The sequence below is a fragment of the Emydura macquarii genome, unplaced genomic scaffold (genome assembly GCF_026122565.2).
Source record: "Emydura macquarii macquarii isolate MOO-44397 ecotype Brisbane River unplaced genomic scaffold, CSIRO-AGI_Emac_v2 contig_3219, whole genome shotgun sequence".
NCBI lineage: Eukaryota > Metazoa > Chordata > Testudines > Chelidae > Emydura > Emydura macquarii.
In genome coordinates, this window is record NW_027133356.1 from 631,484 (window position 1) to 646,888 (window position 15,405).

Below are 15,405 nucleotides of genomic sequence, written 5' to 3' on the forward strand. Positions count from 1 at the left end.
CATCAACTGAACTGCTAGGATGTGCTTCCACGCAGGGCTGCTTCTCACCTGCCCGCCTGTCTGTCTAGCTCGACAAACACAATATGGCTGATTACCCCAGTGATGCTAGTGTTCCTAGGATCAATCCTGATCCATGCAGAGGGGTGTGGATATGTCCTTCTGTACCTGTATAGACCCCCATCGGGTTAGATGCAAGCTAGGCCAATAATTAAGGCTCCTGCAAAGTCCAGCTAGACCCAAATACCCTAGAATCTGTAGCTTCTGTTGGACGATACGGCGGCAATGTCCTATCCATGTTGAAAACCAAGGTTTTGACTGAGTTAAATATGACAGTCAATAACACAACCAAGCTCTATATCCCTGGCCTTGTTTCTGTTGCTCTGACAGCCCGTTCATTTTAGGCTGCCCCCCAGTTTCAGTTTTCGAGATGTTGCAGATTGTCGTCATTAGGTTTCAGAGTCAACAGTCCGTCCCGATACGTAGGGCTGTTCCCGCCTCGCAGCTACTTGTTTATTTGTTTTGGGATGTAGGCAGGTTCAAGGAGACACTGCTGCACTGGTTACACTCGGTCCCTCTTCTCAAAGTTACTGCAGCACCCAGGAGGGCTGGATAAGTGATTTGGGAAATGTATCTGCTCGGCTGTTTCTCTCCCCCACTCCCTCTTAAACATATCGGCAATACTCCTGAGTGAAGAAGCAGGAGCAGATGATTTTCCTCCAGACCCAGGATATGAAGGCGCGGCTGGTAAATCTAATTTGCTATTTTCCCCTGGCTGTTCTGTATACTCAGCTGCCTATGTGAGGGTCTGGGTGGTACAAGGCTCCTAAATAATATGCTCTTCAGGGACCTCTCGAGAACTGGAGGAGCAGCCCAGCTGGGAATAAACCTGCTTGTAAGTCGAATGTTTCTCTGACTCCTGTCCTTTAACCTTCACTTGCCCCTGCACTGTCTAAATCGTGCTCTTCCGCTTTCTTTCAGGAGCTCCGTGCTGCAGAACCTGGTTCCATGAGGATGAACGTGGCGGTAAGTCTCATGGGACGTGTGACCCTTGCACTAGACGGGAGAACCTCAGTGACACCGGTGGGAAATGAAGCCATTTCCTAGCCCCCAGGTACAGGTGTTGCAGCACCAGGTGCCAAATTACAGATTTTACACCCTTACCGGGTGGGATCGTGAGTGGTAAAGGACAGAGTAAGTGAGTGTGGGGTAAAGGCGAGCTCTGGCTGGGGAACAGAAAACTAAGGGTAGGCTCCCAGCAAAGACGAAGGACTTGTTCACAGTAATTTAGCTGCTACTGCATTTCAATAAACACCTGTTACTTATTAATGAGTGTGAATGTGACAGTGAGTGTGGCAGTGTTTGTGTGATAGGGTGACCAGCTAGTAAGTGTGAAAAACTAGGGGGTGGGGGGCAATAGGCACCTATATAAGGCAAAGCCCTGAATATTGGGACTGTCCCTATAAACCTGGGACAGCTGGTCACCCTCGTGTGATCACAGCTAAAACATTTCCACTAGCAATGATTGACAATGACTAAAATGCTATTCAAACAGCTCCGCTGGCTTGGCTTGGCAGGGGCATGCAAGGGCTGGAAAGGAAGCATTTGTAATGCACTGGGAATGGGTGTATTGCGCGCGCGCACACACACACGCACACACACACCCTCTAGTGGCTGGTTCACTTAAGGATAACAGCTTACGACTGCTGCCAGCTAAGGAAATTAGGACCAGATCCTCAAAAGCATTTCAATGGAAGTGAGGAGTCTAAATACTTTTGAGGATCCAGGCCTGTCTCCTTTAGTCCAAGTGGAAGAGAACTGTGCTCTGGTTCTGTTCAAGCCTGCTCTTGACCCATGAGATGGAACCATTAGAGATTCTCCCTTCCCCACAAACCCCTGCCCACTGCAACAATCTCTGTGCCCCACTAGCATTCCCGGCCGTGTGGGTGCAGAGCCTTTTGCACCTCACTGAATAAGGAAACCAGGACATAAGAATGGCCCTAGTGGGTCAGACCGATGCTCCAGGACCCTGTGCTAGATGGATCAAAGAGCTCGGGAACCCTGTTTCTCATGCCCATCCACAGTTTGACTCCCCTGGAGAAAAGCTGAATGATGCCCTTGCTCAAGGAATGGGGGGACGGATGAGCCAGGCACCCTGGGAGTTAATTCAACAAGAAAATGGGATCGTAAGGGGGCAACGTTGTTACTTGTACTGATTATATGTACTGTGGCCGTGGGTCACAACCCCACGGTGCTAGGCCCTGTACAAACACAGAACAGTCACATCGGTAACCAGCAAGAACAAGACAGGCGGACCCTCCCTCGGGCCAGAGGTGGCTGCTGCAGTTTGAAAGGGAGAAATTAGAAGCCCAGGCCCAGCCCCTCCCCAGGTGTAAACTAGGGAGCGCCTCTCACTCCCCTGCCGCTGAGCTGATCTGCACCTGCAGAGATCCACTGCCTTTTCTGCAGGGCAGATTGTGATCCTCACGCTGGATAACGTCCCGCTTCTCCCGCAGTCCCGCTGACTTCCAAGGGATTCACCGCGTGGGTCAACGGCATGTGTCGGGCCATCGCAATCCAGCCCTACGCATCCAGCTGGGGTGAGACGCTTGTTCAATGTAGCAACGCAACAAGCTCAGAGCTCCGGTGTTGACAGCCATCGTGCAGCGCACCTGAGTGCAGGGAGTACGATTCTTTCCCCCGGTGGCAGATTGCTGGCTAGTCAGGTTCCATTGTGACGGACACAATAAGAGAATCCAGTGCCTCTGAGACACATCGAGAGCGTCTGCTCTCTTTAATTGAGTTTCTTTGCTAAAGCCAACAAAGGGGTCACTGGCTCTGTAAGCGTTTGTGGAATGTGACTTTATTCCTGGGGAAGCTTTTCCAGGACAAATTGCCCCGGCATCGGGGGAGGTCGGTGGGGATCTGACAGCTCCAAGACACCATGTCAGGGAACGCTGGGTAAATTCAGGGTTAGCAGCTATTCATTTAGCTCTCTGGGGTGCTGTTACTGATCACTGCAGTCTCCTCTCTCTGGCACCGGAGGGAGTGGATTTTCTGAATTCTCTAGCAGACGAGAGGGACTTCCTTAATCTTAATGCTTCCTCCTTGGAAGAATTCTCACAGCAGAGCAAAGGTCTTCTCTGATGCTTCTGAAGGGGAATATGATCAGGAACTCAAAGCGTCACTTTCCAGAAGAGAACAAATAACCTTCTCAAAACCATATCGTCCCTGCTCGGCAGGCATGGATCAGAGACGAAGCGGGGATTGGGGATGCAGATCGGATGCCCTGTTGCTTTGCATCATTTTCAGCAGCGCTCAGTGTGTAAAAAGCTACCGTTCTGATGTGATAGTGTTTCACACCCACTTTACATGGGTGTAAATGACTGCACCAGGTGCAGGGCATCTGCGCATCAGGCCTGGAGTCCTTCCCACCCATCCCCAGACATGAGTGCAGGCGTATTCAGAGCTCCTCCTTTCCCACTGCACTGGAGTGACTCTAGCACTGGGGCTCCCATCAGCCCCTGGGAGCTGATTCCACAGCCCAGTATGACTCATCACTAGGAAATGGTTCCTGATATTCAGCTCTTGTAATTCATTGCTCGGCTCTATCCTATCACTCCTAGCTCCAGTCACCATAGGGCTCATCCATCTCTCCTCTATAAAGACTTGAAGATGCACCTTTGTTTCTGACAGAATCAATCCTTGGCAGATCCTAGGAAAAGATGCCAGTTTTCTGCCCAGCGGAAATGGAAATCCAGATTCTCTTGCCCGAGTTACCTCACCTGCTCACATTTATTAGGTCTGAGCGTTCAAGATTTACCTTGAAACCCAAGATCTCCTCCCTCAAACCCTTCTAGCTACTACCGAGTGACCAGAAAGGGAGTTGCTGAGCCACAGACTCACCACTGTAATGGGACGGGCTTCAGAATCCCCTCCATTGTTACTCATTAGGGTTTATTATTTTTATGGCAGTGCCTGCTCTGTGGTAGGCACTTCCCAGGCATTGAGGATGGGGTGCTCCCTGGCCGGGGGGACCGCACAGATAGGGACAGATGGGAGAAGAGAGGGGGAAGGGGGACAACAACAAGCAGCTCTGGACAAGTCCGCTTGAGTCATTAGAAACAGCATGGGAGAGGTGGGCTTTTCAGAGGGAGGGAAATGTGGACGGAGCAGGGCCCACATGGATGTGCTCAGGGTGATTGTAGAATGCACAGGGGCCCTGTGGAAGAAGGCGTGCCGGCGTCTGTGCAAGGAGCTGCGTGACGGGGTGTACTTTCTATGCCCTGGAGATGAAGGGGTTAAACCAATACTCCCGGCAGCAGAAGCCACGCCCCCCCACGCCTGCTGGGCATGCTCCAACTGCTGCAGCAGTATAAAGGGGAGGGGAGCCAGCAGCCAGCTACTCACTTGGGGGTGGGGTGCTGAGCAGGGAGGATACAAGCCTTGCATGGTGGAGGCGCCAGCCTGGGAACCAGAAGGCCCTGCAGCTGCCCCACGGCAGCCCGACCAGCAGGCTGCTATGGGAGTTGGGGAGCTGGGGGAAGCTGAGATGGAGGCTTTGGGAATTGGGGTAGGAAGCGGCCCAGGGGAAGGTTACTTAATGGCTCTTGAAGAGCTGGTGTGTTTTGGCCGGACCTTGTGTTGCAGTGACCTCCCCCCGCTGGCTATGAGGCTGCTTGGCCTGGAATGCCAGGACCGCCGCGGGCTCAGCACCTAGGAGCCATTAGGGACTTAGACTGCTAGACCCCACTGCTGTGAGGTCCACATGCCCCATTGCAAGCTGCCAACAGGCAGACAGAGCAAGGCTCACTGGGGGGGAGGGGGGAAGAAGCTTGCAATGGATGCCCTAGCATGTGAGGAACCAAGGGAGGGGTCTGAAGAGGAAGTAGCAGGCTACAGGCTGTCTGTGGGGAGGTCTTGGGGATCCCACCATTGGGGTGAGACTGGAAGCTCCTTGAGGACTAGCCGCCTGCAAGGGAAACACTGATGGTTTTGCTGCAGAGATTTTGATAGCTAATCCTGCTGCTACCTTTCTAGCTGTGGGATGCCATTTCCCTCACTAGGGCCAGGGCAGCCCACGTCAGGCACCATCTGTTGGCCTTTCAATGGCCTGTGTACGTGTCTGGGGCCAGACAGGCATCAGAACGCTAAATCCACTGCCACAGATACCTGGGAGGCCAAAGATTGACTGGGCCGTTGAGGCTGAGCCTCCCACCGCCCTGACTCTCTGTCTAGGTTCTGCCGTTCACGCCCCTCACCGCAGCAGCGGGTAAGCCCGACTCAGGGTTGAGCCAGGCGGGCAGACTGGGGCTGGGGGGGACGTTTGTACGGCTGTTGCCTGGGCTGAAGCTGGTTGGTGCCCAGTCTCCAGGGCTGACAAGCCAACACCTTTCACCAGCATTAAAGTCGCGTGTCTTGTCCTCCTCCCAAAGTCACTTCTCTCCTTGCCAGCCCTGTGTATTTCATTCCCCTTCAAGAGCTCCCGTTCCCCCCGCCCTGCCGGCAGGGTGGCTGTCGGGGGAGCTGAGAGCACTCCCTAGCCCCCTTTGTCACGGCCTGGACACCGGTCCGACACATTGCCTCAACCGCAGTTACTGGTCAAATGCATCACGCTGGGTTGTGTTAAAGTGTCAGGGTTTGGCACTCAATATTTATGTCTCCCGGTTTCATAGTGTGCTGAAATGAAGCCTCATAGACACGTTTCATGTGCTTACCCAGCATATGAAGGACGCCGGGACGTCGGACGGTGACAACTCCGCTCCAGCGCTGCAACGTCCTGGGGTCCCAGGAAGAACGTGTTGATGCACCCTGACGTCTAGAGGTGCCTGACTTGCAGGCGGGGTGGGCAAAGCCCTGCCAGAGAGCATTGGTGTGCAGGTGAGCTCCACGCGCCGTATGGCAAGCAAGGGGCTGGCAGGGCTGCAGGGCCGTGGTGGAGATGGGTGTGGGGGTTAGCATAGGAAGCTTTCGCTCTCTGGACGCCTGAGTTCAAATCCAGAATGGCTCACAAGTGAGGGAGAACCTGGCTGTCCTGCAGCCAAATCCCTGGCGAACATTGGAAAAAACCCACCATGCAATTATGTGGGAGGAGAGTGAGGCGTGCTCTTGATAGCAAAGTGACAATGCATGTGATGAAGCCTGTAGCAGTGTCCAGGGGACGCTGACAGACACTGGCTCTCGTCACTCTTTGGGCGCTCAGGGGTAAGCTTTCCTCCCTGGATAATTTCTGTCCTTTCCTCTGCCTGGCAAACGGGTTGAATTCCAACCATGCACCGTGGGTTGTTGTGCTCCTGCACCATGGAGAGGTAATAGTCCTTCAGTTCCTGGGCTGACGTGGGACGTAAGTGCTGCATGGAGTTTGAGATGGCAGCCGTGTCTAGGCCCTGTATTAGCTCTCTGCCAAGCGGTGACGTCACCCAACGTGCGCTGAGTGCTTTGGATGGTGTCTGTTGGAAGGAGAGGAGATGGGGTGTTGGAACCAGCAGTCTACAGCGTCTGAGGACTGGGGCGTTTGGAAACTGGGTTGGCATGGAGAGAAGCCCCTCAGCGCGAGCCCCTCTGTGGAGGGAACAGATCTCTGGCAGTGGGGAGTTGCAAGGAAGCCAGGTAGTATCTGAGAAGAACAGTGTGCAGGACAGGGAAGGGATGTGAAGAAATAAAAAGGGATGGTGCAAAAGAAGAAACCAACTGAAGGACCCAGGACAACAGAGACGTGAGAGTGAACAAATCTCCCTGGTAAGATAAGAGTAGCTCTTGGTGATTCTCTAACTTACGGTGACTGTTTTCAAAATCAAATCAAGGGCAGTTTGGAGGCGACGTGAAATATTCCTCCCTTCTAGGGGGATGTCATTTTTAAGAGCACAGCTGGAGACCTTAGGTGTACCTGAAGTCAACAAGAACTGTGAGGGCTCAATTCCTCTGAAAATCAGGCCATAGTAGTCTCAAGTCAGACACCTAAAAAACAAGGCATCCAGAATTAACAGGCATTTAATTTGGGGATTTATCCATCAAATCCAACCTAATTAGGTATTTTTCATGGACCCAGAACCATAATAGAAGAGCCCAGAAAACAGAACCTTCATGGTCCCTCTGCAATATAGGGATAATTAGGGGATACTTCTTAGAGATGGTTGGTAAACTGTTTCTTTTCCCCATGGAAAATTTAGACCAAAAAAAATTGTCTAAATTTTACACAGAAAATTTAGATTTTTTTTTTGCGTGAAAATTCAGAAACCGAAATATTTTGTCCAAAACATGATATATTTTGGTTTGTAAATGTTGATGAGGTGCCTTATGGGAGTTGTAGTTCAGGTGCCTCAATCTCCCATTCTCCTCTATATGCCTGGCTCCCTGACTGGACTACATCTCTCATGATGCATCGTGATCTCCCCTTTTAGAGAAGAGAGGTGATGCATTATGGGAATCCCTGGCTCTGGAGCATCATAGGAGATCTCATCCAGCCGGGGAGACTTTCCCATAGAGAGGAATGGGAAATGAGGTGACCAAACTACGCTCCCACAAGGCACTGTGGCAGCATGTCCAAATTGAAATATTTTGATTTTTGAATATTCCGTTTTTTAACAAAAAAAAAAAAAAAATAGAAATGTTCTGCAGAAAGGAAACACTTTGAGCAAAAAAACCCTATGTGACCCGTCCATGCCTAGGGCAGCCACCTGAAAATGCCACGGTCAGGGCAGGCTGTAAAAGGAGAGCAGATTCTCCCAGCACTGGTGGGTGACACTGAAGTCAGGCTTCCCAACCAGCCACAAACAGTGCTTCTGATTCCCCACACTGGTTATCAAGAAGCCAAAATAAAAACACACACAGCCCCCTTTACTGCATTTCAGTCTCTGGCTCCCAATCAGCCACTAGGTCCAGTAAAGAGACCAGTTATTTAAAACTCTATGATCTTTACCAAAAGGTTTCTCCTGACCCCAAAGGGTCAGCCACAGCACCAGATCAATATAAGTTTAGATCTTACCCAAAATACCACGCTGCCAGCCAATCCTTTAGTAACTAAAACTAAAGGTTTATTGTAAAAAGAAAGAAACAAACTATAAGAGAAATGTTAAAGGATTAAATCAATCAGACGCATACAAATGATCTGAAAGTCCGTATATATCAGGTTTCCAGTAGAACTGTGGAGTTGCAGGCTTGTACAGTCCCTCTGGTGTACATCCCATACCTGGATGGGTCTCAGTCCTTTGTTTCACAGCTTCAGTTCAGTTGTAGATGAGTTGATCCAGAGGTAGGCTGGAGACTAAAGACAGACTGAAGACAGAATGGATGTCGTGCAGCTGCCTTTTATGTCCTTTGGCCTTGGCCATGCTGCTTGTGGAATTTTACAGGAATAAAATGGAGTCCAGAGTCACATGAGTAAGTCCTGGTGGCTCACCAGGTATATCCCTGGCTTCTCCCCCTGGGCCCCTTGTACCTGTGAATTTCCTTAATGGGCCATTAAGCAGGCTAGTGCTGCAGCCATCCTGTCTGGGGTGTGGCCCAGACACAGCACAATTTAAAATACAGATATACCAAACATATCCATAACTCCCATTACACACATAACACATGAACATAGACATCATCATCTGACTTAGCACATTACAGCCTTTCTAACAGTGCCTGACACGGCATATCTCACGTGAATTACTATGATTTTGACACACTGATGTTAAACAACATAATAAATGCTCCCCCGCCCAATCTAGCCAGCGTGACACCCCCAATGCGAGATTGGTGTAGAAGGGAGTAATCAGAGCTCCTGAATACACCTCAAGGCCCTCCCCAGTCCAGCCAGCGTGACACCCTATGTAGTCAAAATATGATTTTCCCATCTGAAAACCGTTTAGAAGGAAAAGGTTGTGCCTGCTCTGATAGCGATGGTGATAATGATCCCCAGGCGCTTGTGAGGCCAAACGTATTAATTTGTATAAAGCACTCTCAGATACTCGGGTCAAATGTGCTGGGAGGTGTCAAGTAGCATTTAATTATTGTTAGATTGCCCACAAACATTCAACTCTGGACCTGGGTAACTCTGAGGGCTCTGGGTTCCAGAGTGCATTTCCTATGGGACTCCAGTGACTACCGGGAAAATCATTCCAATGCCCTTTCTATATTACTTTTGTCTCCAGGGAAAATGGCATCTAGAGAAACTGCCCAGCACTGCTGTAAATCGTGATAGCAAACCTGCTTTGCCGAGATTTCCAGCAGAGGAAATGATTTCCCTTCCTGATAGCATGATCTCTTATCTGGGTGCGTATGAATCATAAAAACCCAGCCAATGCAAAAAAATTAAAACCATACAAGGGTTCCGACAGACAAGCAATGATCAAAATGCGAGGATCTTTCACCTCCACAAGCTGGGACAGTGCTTGGATGGCAAACCTTAAAGGGAAACCAAAGGTCCCGCAGGAAAGGGTGCTGGGCTTTCAATACAAGGCATTCTTCCCACAGAGTGACTCAGGGCCGCAGCGCTAGTGGGTCACTCAGATGGGGGCGCTCTCTCTTCTCAGTCAGCGCTGGCCCCAGGTCTGAAGCCTGGTGCTAGGGGCGCTGTGCAGCGGGGGGAGTGATGTCTGTGGGCTGAGACACAAAATGAAGATCCTGACCTCATCTAATCGTTAGAGAACGTGGCAGGCTTTCGCAAGACTAGGGGCTAGGAGACCCCAGGTCAAGACGGAGCCCCACTCCATTTCTCATGCTGGAAGTCCACCTTGGGCTCAATTTTTGGGGAAAGTTCCAGTTAAAATGGTTCTGCGTTTCCAAGAACAAGGCTAGGAAAAATTACGTTGTGTTGCCATGTTAAAAAAACCCAACGCTGGTGACCTTTTCTTTAAGAAAGTCCAGCGCCTCCACGCTTCAGAGCAAGGGCTGGAAATGTGGCAGGTAGCCGGCTCTGTCAAGGTTGTGCCTTGTGCCATCCCTGTGAAAATCTGCACGATCCAGGACCAAAGTTAAGCCTTAGAAAAATCCTAGTTTGTGGATGCTCAGGAGAGTCTCGTTACAGTTTCACAGCTACATTCTCCGACGAGTCCATCTGCGCTGAGCATGCTACAGCCTGGAGTTCCAGGGATTCAGCAGGACTTTCCCTGCAGCAGCTGCTTCTGGATGCCGTAGGCCGGGGTGGCACCGAACACCAGAATTTAGAGCACAGACACTGTCCCTGCTCTGCTTGCAATGCTCCCCCTCCTGCGGCTCAAGCAGCTTGGAGGAGAACGCCACTTGCTTTGAATGCAGAGAGGACAAGAGCTGGACCTTGACGAAATAAACTGGGAAAAGGAGACGGGAGGGGAGACTGTGGAGACTGGGACTCACTGTTCAGGGAGACTGGGACTGGGAGCTGAGGGGATACTGGGAAATAGTAAGGAGGAATGGGATCATGGGGGGTAGGGAGACAGATCTGATGAGGGGAAGAACTAAGACTGGCTGGACAAAGAGACTGGAACAAGGACCCAGCATAGGTGACTGGTATTGGGGGAGGAGCCCAGGGAAGGGGACTGAGACTGGAAGCCTGTGCGGGTGAATTGGGAATGGGAACAGGGAAGGGTTGGAATGGGGAGAGGCTAATTAGATGTGGAGTTGGGAGGCGAGGACAGGGACTAGACAGAGAGCTCTGAGGGGGACTAGGACTGGCTGGATAAAGACATTGGGACTGGGATGAGGAGCCAGACTATTTCCTGATGCGTGCATTCATACAAGAAGGCCAAATTAAGGTTACGCAGGCATCCTTAATTCTGGCATTTCCTAACTTCTGAGGGCTTGACTTCATAACTTTAACATTCTTCTCTGTCGTTTTTGTGCACGTGATAACATACGAATGTGTCAGTTTTCCATTCCCGGCAGCACCTTTCCTGGGGGAGGCAGCAGGCTGGCGGTTACAGCAGCACGACACTAGGGGTATGTCTTCACGGATGGCAGCAAGTTCGCTGCCATCAGATCGATCTTTCTGGATCAACTGAGTGGTCAGTGAAGACCCGCTCAATCCATCAGGAAGTCGACACTGCAAAACCACCCCCACAAGTGGCGTAGCGCCGCCTCGGCGGGAACACAGTTCCCGTTATCACCATGCAGTGAAGACACCGCGCACAACGGAAGTTAAGAAGTCGACGGGAGTTACGCAAGTTACGCTGCGTAGCTTGAGTAACTCCTGTTGACTGCCACCGAATTCTGAGGTCAGTGTAGACCAGGCCTTAGTGTCAGGACTCTTGGGTTGTCTTAATAGTTTTGCCACTGAAAAAGTGGTTGGCCTTTAGGAACCCATTGTTGTTTTTTGTATTACAGCAGCGTCCAGGAGCCCTGGGCGTGGGCCAGGCCCCCATTGTGCTAGGTGCTGTACAAACATAGAAGGAAAAGATGGTCCCTACCCCCAAGGGGCTTGCAAGCTATGTATATGGCAAGAGACAACAGACAGACAGACGGATGGAGGACTGCACGAAAACAAGAAGACTAGACTGGTCAGCATGATCAGGGCACTGGTCTCTGCACAGCAAGATATGTGGTGCTGGGTCTTGAACCCAGGCCAGGCAGGCCCTAGATAGCAGCCACAACCTGAGCTCCACTGTGAAACCAGCCGGGTTAGGAAGCTGCTACGGCTATGGGCCCAGTCAAGACCCCACCCATGGAAGCTCTGGCTGGAGGATCTCCTGGCTCCACCGATTAAGACAGGAGGAGGAACAGAAAGTTTGTCTGAGCAACGAGGTGGTTTCCTGTTGTGGCTGCATTGAACCCTGCTGGTGCCTGCCCCCTGCACCCAGCCCTGTTCCTGCGCCGCTCCTGGCTCCTGCCTTGCTCCTTCTCCGTGCATGATCCTTGCCTCACTTCCTGCCTTTGTGCCTCATCACCAAGCCTCAGTCACCAGTCCTGGCTCTGACCTTGGCCTCTGACTCCAGCTTCACCTGTGCCTCTGACATTTGTTATCTGACCTGGACTCCGACCCTCTGCTTCGATTCCTGGTTCTGACTCTGGCTTGACCCCTGGCTCTGGTAACTGGCTGTTGATGCTGGAGCTGATCGCCGGCTTTGTTCCCCAACTGGGACGCCTGCTCCGCCCACTAGACCTGACTCCTGCTCTGACTTCTAGGCCAGACTGCCTTCATCCCAGTCCATAACACAGCAGCCCAACCGTTGTCAAGCTTTTTGTAGCCATCACATAGTCAGAGACTTTAAGGCCAGAAGAGAGCAGACCATCTCGTCTGACCTGCAGGCTATCCAGGACACCGGCACCCACACACGGACAAAGCATTACAGCCCTCCGAAGACTAAACAATCGTCTGCCGCAGGCAAAGCAGGAGCGATGGAGGTGCACCAGTACCCAAGGCCCCGGCATGGCAGGAAATGGATTAAGCGAGATCTAGCCTGGTAAGTGACCTGCCCCCTACGCTGCAAAGGAAGGTGAAAAACCCCCCAGGGCAATCTGAGCTGGGGGGAATTCCTTCCTCGCCCTGCATATGGCGATCAGTTAGACCTTGAGCACGTGAGCAAGAACCAGCCAGCCAAGCACCTGAGAGAGAGCGCGACTGCCGGTGCCATCTCAGAGTCTTCGCCCACCCCAGCCAGTGTCCCTCCTCCACTGAGGCTACCCCTGATGCTTGAGGAAGGATCCAAAAACCCCAGAACACATGCGGGGGGGGGACCCTTCCTGACCCCTGCAGGTGACCAGCTGAAACCCTGAAAAATGAGATTTTTTTAGGAACATTCGATCTGAACCGGAAGGGATCCCCTGCACTGCCCGGTCCTGCCCCTACCACCACAAGCAGCCCGGTCATACAACCCTCTTCATGAACTTATCAAGATCCATTTTAAATCTAGCTGGTTGTTAGCCCCACAACTCCTAGGGGAGGGGAACCTCCCTCCCCTGATGGTGAGACACCTGCTTCTCATTTCCAGCCTGAAAGGGTTCGTGGCCAGTTTATCCCCCTTCGCTCTTGTGCCAACACTGTCCTTCAGCTTAAACAGCTGTTCCCCTCCCTGGGGGGAGCAAACCGCTCCCCTCCCAGTCTTTGTTTTGCCAAGCTCTTTTAGTCTCTTCTTGTCAGATCAGCCCTCCCTGCCCTGATCATCCTTCTCTGCCCCGGTCCAGTTCGAATTCCTCTTCCTTGAACAGGGGTGACCAGAACTGCACCCAGGATTCCAGATGGGGGCTGACCAGCGCCTTCCCGGTCTCTACTGGAAATGCCTGGCCTGATGTACCCTAGGATCGCATTTGCCTTTTTCACAGCTGCATCACACCCCTGGCTCATCGTCGTCCCGCGAGCGACCCACGCACCTGGGTCTCTCTCCTCCTTTGTCGCTACCAACTGACGAGCCGCCGGCTTATAGCAGAAAAGCTGACGGATAGCCCCTCCATGTACAGGTGGTGGAAGCTCACTGGAGATGCGGGGACAGTTGGGGGGTCATGGATAGAAGGGGAGCAGTTCCTACACATACCGTGACAGCATTTCAGCCTCCGTGTTGCACTGTCCCTTCCCCCCAGCTCCCCGGGCGCACGTTGGCAGTTTCCTGGGAACGATGTGCAGGGGTGGAAACATAGACCAGCTCCCGCAATATTTCCAGTGTGGGGTTCGAACCCCCACTGCTCCCGCGCACAAATGACTGGAGAGGGCTGCCGGACCCTAGTAGCTGGGAAGAGCCACCCGAGACCGCTGGATGGGAAAAAAACCCTGAGGCCGGCCCTGACTTTGAGGAGCTGCCCGACGTCGGGGACCCCTTGGAGCGACCTGAGCCCGGTGTCCCCGAGGACCCCCTGGGACCTGGAGGAGCTGCCCTCCGCTGACAACCGGTCGGTGGTGAGGGACTCACAGGGCTCCCGCTTGTCATCTACCCCAGCGACCTGGAGGGAAGCAAATGGCTGCAGGTACCCGGGGACAGGGTGGGAGGAAGTAGCCCAGGGACAGCTGACTAGAGAGTGGCTGAGTCAGGGGCTAAAGCCGTCAGCGTGTTGCGGCTGGATTCCCGCTGACTCTAGGGCCCTGGGCTGGGACGCAGTGGAGTCGTGTGGGCCTGCGTCCCCTCCCTCCGTCCCTAGCCACCCTGGGAGTGCTTGACACCCTCTGAGTTTGGGAGCCAGAGGATACTGAGCTCTACCAGCCCCGCCTGCTTGCAAGGCCGGGGACTCCAGACTATTTTACTAGCCCCGCCTGTGGGAAGGCCGGGGGCTATTGACTGGCCAATCAGCCCTGCCCGGCTTGCGGACCAGGGACTGTAAACTGCTTGCCTGCCCTGCCCTGCCCTGCCTGAGGGCACCAGACCACTTGCTAGCTTGCTTGTTGGAAGGCCAGAACTACAGACCCTGTATCAGCCCTGCCCTACGGGAGGGCCGGAGAGCTAGAGACTGGGAAGGAAGCCCACCCCGCTGGGGGCCGGGGCTAAAGACTTGTAAACGGGCACTGTTTATTCCCCTAAAGGAAGGCACTGTGGCCTTCCTCAGAGCCTGGGCCCAAGGAAGGGTCGCGACGCCCCAGCCGGACCATGCCACCGGCTTACAGGATGTCATTAATAAAAACGTTAAATCAGATTGGTCCCAAGCCTGGTCCTTGGGGAACTCCCCTGACACCCCCCCTCCAGTCCGATAGTTCATCTTTCAGCATAACCTGTTGCTGTCTTCCTTTGTAACCAGTTGTTTACCCACCTTACAAGGCTTGTACTAATCCCCATCTTCTCTAATTTAATTAAATGTTTCCCATGCGGTATCATCGCAAATGCTTTACTGAAGTCCAAGCACACTGAGTCAACTGCATTTCCCTTAGCTAAAAAAATCAGCTGTCTTCTTAAAGGCTATCAGGTTAGTCTGGCAGAATCTATCTTTAGCAAAGCATTACATCCCCTTTTCTGTTTATCTCCATGAATTTAATTCTTTCCCTTGACATTTGTTTCAAAGCCTTTCATGCTAACAAGGTCAGACTGTAATTGCCCAGATCACTTCCCACATATATAGATAAAATGTTAGCTATTCTCCAGTCATATGGTATCACCCCTGAACAGGTAAATTTATTTAAAATCCTTGCTACTGGTTCTTTCACTACTCTGGGGTGGAAATTACCTAGTCCCCATGATTTAGAACACAGTAACTGCTACATTTTTCTTTCACTTCAGACGTAGTCATTTCTATTTCTGTACACTCAGCCATCCTGCCTTCACACCCAAGTTCTACGTCATCATCCTTACTGTAAACCAAGGCAAAATATTCATTTAGTTTTTGGGCCACACCTAGATTATCTTTAATCTCCTCCCCATCCGCACTGCCTGGCGGCCCCACCCCATCCTTCCTAATGGTCTTTTTACTTATATAACTAAAACTCCTCGTATTTATTGCAATTCCCTGGGCAAGAGCTAATTCAACATGACTGTTAGCAATTCTCACTTTATTCCTACATTTTCTGGCCTCTAAGATGTAGCTTTCTTCGCTGAT